This window comes from Atta cephalotes (assembly GCF_000143395.1).
Source record: "Atta cephalotes unplaced genomic scaffold scaffold00031, whole genome shotgun sequence".
Classification (NCBI taxonomy): domain Eukaryota; kingdom Metazoa; phylum Arthropoda; class Insecta; order Hymenoptera; family Formicidae; genus Atta; species Atta cephalotes.
In genome coordinates this window covers 2,097,778-2,105,953 of record NW_012130095.1, presented here as the reverse complement: position 1 = coordinate 2,105,953, position 8,176 = coordinate 2,097,778, and positions in this window count along the sequence as shown.

Here is an 8,176-nt window from a genome sequence, read left to right as displayed (position 1 = left end):
ACGTAATATTTTACTTAGTGTATGTGTTTTATTTGAAATTAAAAATCTGTTTTATCGATCAAGTTCGGCCACTGTTCTTCCTAATATCCATATATATATAATAAGAGTCGATTGACGATTTAAACTATTTTCAGAACAACTTTCATGAAATTTTCCGATTTATATCGGAAACGACGTGAGTCTCCATAATGAGCAGTGCTTTCTTCTGTCTTTAACGTCTCTATTATAGTTATCACGGCGAAAGCTCTCAATTTTTACGGGCACATCTCGAATGCGTTGTCAGCGAGCAATAAAGGAATTATCCGTTTCAGTTTCGCTTTCATAAATCCTTGATTTTCTATATAGGCGTGGTGTGATTCGTTCATTGACGATTAAGCCGTGAGTTAAGAAGCAATCTTGAATCTTTTTTTTATCCTTGCTTTGCACAAACAAAATTCATCGTTATTGACACATATCATTTGCTTTGCAAAATACAAATCGCTATAGGATAATTCCGATATATATGTCGCATCTATCAAAAACTTAATTTATTAAGTATTATTTACTATATTTAAAGTAAACGAACTATCAGTAAAAACTTTGTCTACTATTACTGTCTACTATTATGAAAAAAAATTAAAAATCCGAAATATTTATTTTTTATATTAAAAAATAAACTTTTTACCCTTACTTAAACCCTTGCATTTTTGTCGTATATCCCATAGGGGTGAGATATATAGTTACTTATAGGGGGAGAAGGAAAGGGGTACGACTCATGAAAAATTTATAAATAATGCATATAAATAAGACGTAAAACGACACAATAACTTAAAATGTGTTTATAAAGTTTTAAGGAATAAGAATGATAAATATGTATATAAAATAATAAATAATAATTACAATCTTCCTATATATATTACAATCTTCCTACAAGTGTTATGACATGAGATACATATAATGCATTTATTGCATTTAGTGCATTGAATTCAATCTGCGCACTTTGTATGTTTGGGCATAAATCCCGCTCGCTAAAAATGCCATATATCCCAAACAGAAATATACAAGACAACAAACTAAACAAAAAATTCAAGAGGAAAGTACTTGTATTTTGTTATACAACATGCTTTCCTATTCCTCTACACTCATATATCACGAAATAACTACTAAGTCTTTTATACGTCTTACAATAATCATTTTATGTGGACTTTAATTTATGATAGTGTTACTTATTACAGTGACAAATCGATTCAACTTATAATAATTTCATTAATATTAACAGTAAAAAATTGAAATCATAACATAATGCTAATATATCATAAAGACATGTAATAGAATAGTTGCGGAAAAATTATTCCCATTTCTTCTATTTTTTCTAACTTTTGCGGTGTAAATCCCAGCGCGGCATATTTGCCAGAGTTACCCAATGGTGGAATTAAAAGTATTATATTGTACATAATATGGCGATCAATAAAAAAATTTGTAAGAGTTATACTACATTTGTTCATTTCAGTCCTTAATACTAGATTTCTTAATATTTTTTAAATACTTTTTATAATATTTTTAAAATTTATTATATGTCAAATATAAAAACAAAAAATTGAAAAAAATATAATTGAACGTTATATTTCATGACAGCTGCATTTAGGATTGAAATGCACAAATGCCGTTACTTTGCTGCTAAGCATTTTTGGGAATACAACATCGCTATTTCTTTTCCGAATGTCTCATAAAAAGAGCGAACGGCTCTCGAAATTGTGGCTGATCATTGTTGACCGCAACGATTAACATTTCACGGCCTCCAGCTCGGAAGAAAGCGTCACAATTTTTTTTCTATCTATTGTTCCGCGTATAAAAAGCGAAGATATACCGAAAAAATTACTGCGGATCATTCTAGATGATTCTCAATACTAGCCACATGACTAGCCAATATTGATAGATTATAATTTATGTTTCTAAGCTATAAAAAATAATTATTAAGAAATTTACGCCTGAATAAATAAATATTTTTTCTTGAAGCTTAATAAAATCTAGAAAAAAGCCATAATAAATAAAAATTATAAGTATTGTATTAAAGAGAGTTCTTTATAGAGAGAAATATATTCTCTCTTGCTATTTTCGATTGCTGGAAGATTTTTTTAATAATTTCTTCTTTAGTAAATTATTTAATAAATTATAAGATTTTTTCTTTGCAAAGATGTTGAAGTATAAAGTTATAAATAATTAATTAATGCTATTCATGACGACAAATTAAAAATAGTCCTTATTTTTATTTGCTATTATTATTCTAATTGTAAGTAAATTGTTTTAGTGTATATCACTAAAACAATTTCATTATTGCAATCAATTAAGCTTCATTATCATAGGAAAAAATATGTACGCATTACGTAGATTCGAGCAAACGATGCAATGAAATACATTATGTATGTAATTTTGTTAAAACTGCTCAGTAAGACATATCTGCTCAATCTATCGATCGTCGTACTCCGATGATCATTGCGTTAATGGCCGACTGCGCATGATTGACGTTCGCTTTTCTTTCTCGAGAATGTCCTGATCTCGATTTTTATGTTCCCTTTTCACGCGTTTTTCCTCATAATCGTTAAATCGCGAAAAGAAGAGATTCAATTGACTTTCTTGCTTTTACGCATTGTCAAAATCTGAAATATTTTTCTAATATTGCATCTTGACCTACGATCAGCAAATTAGGATATGAGAATGATAGGCTTGAGCTTATTATTATTCTATCTGTTGGCATGAAAAAAGAAAGAGATTGTATATCAGCATATAATATTATTATAAAGATATAGCAACAAAAAATAAGTAAAACTTATGAAAATATACATATAGGTTATACATATGTATAAATGCTTTGTCACATAAATTAATGAATCAGTACGTAAATTAATTTGAATCAATCACTTTTATATAATTTTTTAATGTTTCAAATTTTATTAAAAATAAAATATTGATTCGTATATTGTAGTACGATAATAAAATTATATTTATGAAAATGCAACACATGTCACTACTTAATTTTGTATTTATAGTGTGAATGTCATAATTGTCTATCTGACTATGTTTACAGAGACGCTGTAAATGTTATTTTTAATTCATTATTCTACGGTAGACTTTCGTAAGACACAAGAAATATCTTGAGACACAACAGAATGATGTTCGCGCGTTGCGTTTCTCAAGCGCTACTTAATTTCATAATGTCGAAACTTGTAAATATGTAGACACATATGTGGCTTCGATATTAAGAACAGTGACACATAAGTGGGGATCCATTGGTGAGGTCTTGCTCTCTCTTTTTTCTCTCTCACTTTGAAACATCATCGTCCAGAATGTCTCCCAAGGATTTCGACATTCCATCTTTTATGATGACAATGCCTGATTCTCATATGGAATCATTATATTTAGACAGAACATTGTTTGAAGATATTTTGAACAGATTAACAGTCGATAACTAAGGCTTGTAAAATTTCAACAACGAATTAAAATTAATAGGGAATATTGAGTACGTTTAGCAGACTCAATAGTTGAATGAGCGTTCGCTGTTATTGATGTATTCTTCTAGATCTAAAATTTTGATTGGATGATTTAAAAGAATACACAAATAATAGCGACTATTAACTCAACTATTGAATCCGCTGAATGCGTCCATTACAAGAGGCTGTTGTATTTTGAATGATAAAATATTTGTATGATAAAATTATTGGCTCACATTTTTATTTAAAGCACTTTATTTAAAATCAGCAGTCTTGCATATAAAATTTCAGAAATTTATCTAATATTTTTGAATTTAGAATTGTTTGTGAGCATATTTGCACAAAATATATTTATATCATCTCTTTTGACAAATCAAACTAAAAATTATTATTTAGATAACACATATTTAGATCACACATACGACACAGAATAATTGTAGGTTTAATCAAAATATTTGGTGATCACAAATGTTCAGAACCAATTTGCTAAAATGTCTATAGACATATATCAATTTTTTTAAAGTCTGCTGAGAAATCTTATTATATTCTACAAATATTGTATTTATTCTAAAAGAAAGCGCTTTATGTCTCGGAAAGACGAACAATGCGTAACTTGCGATTTCTTTGTGTAACAATGATGTAGCTTGCAAAACGACTAACTATTCTCTGCTTCTATTTTCTTACTAACCCCATGTAAATCTACCACGAAAGATAAATACGCCTTTCGCACACCTTGTCAGTTTCGTGGAAAAGAATTCGTCCGCCGAATTACACCGGATTATGCGACGTTTTATTTTATACCACGGCCTGTGAGAATTGTCACACAATACCGGACCCGAGGGTGGCCTGACCGACACAATAACAAAGAAACATGAATTAGCCCATCGTACGGTTAATTACTGACTTCATGCGCTGCCGACACAATCGTCCGTTCGTGTAGAACTGTGAACCAGAACGCGACGCGTCGAGTTTGTCTCTAGTCATTCACCAGGCATTGAAATCTCCAAGGCGTGCATTATGCGTTATATAAACATCATTGAACATCTCTTTTAATTTCAATTTTTCGATCGATTTGAGCAACATTTATCCCTGATAATAATTTTGCATTTTTTCAATTTTTAACATCCTTATCATATGTATTTAAACTTGATTTAAAATTCTGTTGATACAAATTAATCTTGAGAGATACGAGATTTATTCACTAAATTGGGTTTATAATCAAGAGAAATTATGACGTCAGGTAAACTCTCGATTAATCGATTCGCGGAACAGTTATTGGACGGGAAGTGCCCCGACGATGCTCGCGACGGAAGTCAAGAAACTGTTCCGGAAATGAGAGCTACGGCGTTAACTTGGTTTCTCTCGGTCTCTAGGATGTGGGATAGGTCGCACTGGGTCATTCTCTTTTTCTTCAAAGATAAGAAACAATCTTGATAATTTATGTCCTCGAAAATTTTTCTCGACATTTCTTCGCATACATCGATGATTTTATTTTCAAAACAAATTTAGGTGAAATGGAAAATAAATATGAAGATTGGATGAAATGATCGGGTTACCATCTAGAATACAATTGTAATACTATGCAACCTTGAGATAATCAAGTTCCAGTGGAAACTTTACGTTGTTCTCGTTGCTGTTCATTTCTCTGTGAAAAAAAAATCTCTATGAGAGCTTTTTGCGTTAAACAAATTTGACTCTTTCTGATTTTCTTCAAAACGAAGTGTCAGACTACGATACGATATTATGTTGTGCATCGGTGCACGTGCCTTTCTAAAACGCAAACTCGATCGCAGGTTTGCGGTTCGAAGGGTTTCTTGGATAAAACACACACGTAGGTAAAATACACGTATACTGCAATAGAAAAGTCGTTGACTTTTGCTACGCAATCGTAAAGCGTAGCAAAACGTGCGTTTGTTCATATCATATATAACATTACAAAACTGATTTTCTAACTTTAATTAAATGTATTAACTAAAATGTATTAACTAATTTAACTTTTAGAAATCATTTAGAATTTAGAAATCATTTGGCTATGTATATCGGATTTTTCTTCCGTGATATAAAATCGAAGTATCGCAACATTCTTAGAAATTAATTTTATATGATTATAATTTCTGTGTATAATATCGTATAAATAATTTAAGAATATTGTGATTTTTTTTAGATGCATCATTTTCAAAGATCTTTTACATTGTATTATTGATTTTTTTGTCTAATATCTGATATATTATTATTATTTATATAAGATAATTTATATAATGATATATTACTATTTATATAAGAGTGAATATGTTAATTAGAGTATTTGACTTAATTTGAATCGTTGCTAATATCACGATCGAAGTGTCATGATAAAACGTGACGTGAAGAAAAGTGATCGCGTTACATTTAAATGCATACTTAACGTTTAAATGACCAACAATGACATTTATGAATTGTAATTAGCGCAAAAGATCAGCGTTTCATTAAAAAGCGACAAAATGAATTGGCATTTATTATCGCAATGACAACTATTTCCTTTTAACGATTAAACATCAAAAGCTTGCCGTTTCAGTTACAACACTGAACTTTATATTTTTATTCAAAAGTGTTTTAATTTTATTCTACAACATTTTATAAATGAAAATTAGCAAAAATTTATATGTTCAATTATATTCTTGAAATAAGTTCTTTAATTGTTTTATAATTTAAATTATCTTGAATTATATAATTATTAATAATATAAATAATATAAATAATATAAATAATATAAATAATATAATTATTTATTTAATTTATTTTAATTATATTAACACTGAATATTGTCTTTTTAATATTTACTTTATTTATTAGAAATAACGGATAAAAGGCATTTTACTACTGTGAATAATTCAATTAATAAACTAGGCTATAATGTCTTAACTACAATAAGTCACAATCTCGTGACAACTAGAAATGCAAGTATAATGAAACAGGAATGATGTAGGAATCGAGGCAGGAGAGCATCATGGTCCGATGGTCACGGCTCGAGGACAAACGAACCACTATATACCATTGCCATGCTTGTCGGTCGGTTCTCGAGTAAATCTCAACAATTTCTCCGTAATGGTTGCCAGACTGAACGTCATTACCATACGCCCTGATTTTTCTCGTCAGACCGACCGTGACGATGAACATTGCTTGCGTCCGTATGCAATCCTAAAAGTCGCTCAGTGCATTGAACCTAGCAAGCTTTCGCGAAAATTTAAACATTCAGTCGTTTAGCATGTGAAAGTGTTGAGACACATTTCGATAAATGTTTCCCGCTAAAAGTAATTTTCGTAAATAACTCACGGTTATCTTCCGCGAACATTTTGAAAGGAAGAGAATATGTGCAATTGTGGAGCAAAGAATCGATTCTTGATATTTTTCTTAAATATAGTTTGCGATATTTTGTGAATTTCATATACCTTTTACGTTATATAAAACATTCCTTTAAAGTTATAATCAATTAATAATAAATTGAATATATAATAAAAATACCTTAATACTTTGTTGTTTGAATATATAGGATGTTTCTCGAATCTGTTACCACAGTTTTTGAAATACTTCTGATGAGCTGACAATAAAATGTTCTAATAACAATTTGTTAGTTCTTAATGAAATGCGTAAGAAAAATTTTAAGAGTTTGTTAATTTTTAAATAAAAAATCTAAGCCATATTATGTTTTTTTAAAGTGAAATAAATATTTTTCTTTCCATATTCTTGTAGTACACGAATTTGATTTAACATTATGTATCATTTTGGTTATTCAATCTCAAGATAATTCAAATATTTATATTTGAATAATATTTATAAAAATAATCCATGAATTTATCGTCGATATCTAAAACAGTGAGACCTAAACATAAACAAACATAACCGTAGTAAGAACGTACATAGGAATACGTACACTGAGAAAAAAATTATTAATTTGACTAAATGCGTTTAGTTCATAGTGATCATTTAGTTCAATTACTTTATATGTATAAAGTTTTATATAAATGTCCGAATATACATTATTATACATTCGGTCGCTGGGATGTTTATCTTATTTATAAAAGTAATTGTTCAAACTGCATACCACTTTCCACAACACAAAGTTTCATTTCTTTCAATAAATTCTTATAGATTAAACCGCAATGTTTTATGTTTAGATTTTATTGCTTTAAATATCGATAAATTTGTAGATTATGTTACAATATTATTATTATGAAATTGTATTATTTTGAAATTGAATAATTGAAATAATACACAATACTAGATCGATGAATTTGTCTTTTTATGTATTGTATTACAACAATATGGAAAGAATATTGGTTTATTTTTAAGAAATTTGAATTTGATTTTTTGTAAAAAAAATTAACAAATTTTAATTTTTTGTACAATTAATTGAATGAATTCCTTTTTAAAATCCAAACTTTTAAAAACATTTTGTTGTCAATCCATCGGAAATATCTTGAAAATTATGATGATCGATTTAAGGACCTTGTACGAAATGATCTTAAAAATTGCAAAGACAAATATTAACCGTGGATTTTTTAAAATTTCGTTAATTATCCAAACAGTGTTATAGAAGAGACTGTTACATATTTTCATCGTATATATATATATATATATATATATATATATATATATATATATATATATAGTATATATATTATATATACTACTACTACTTAAGTTAAATTAAATTAAAACTTACTTACGTA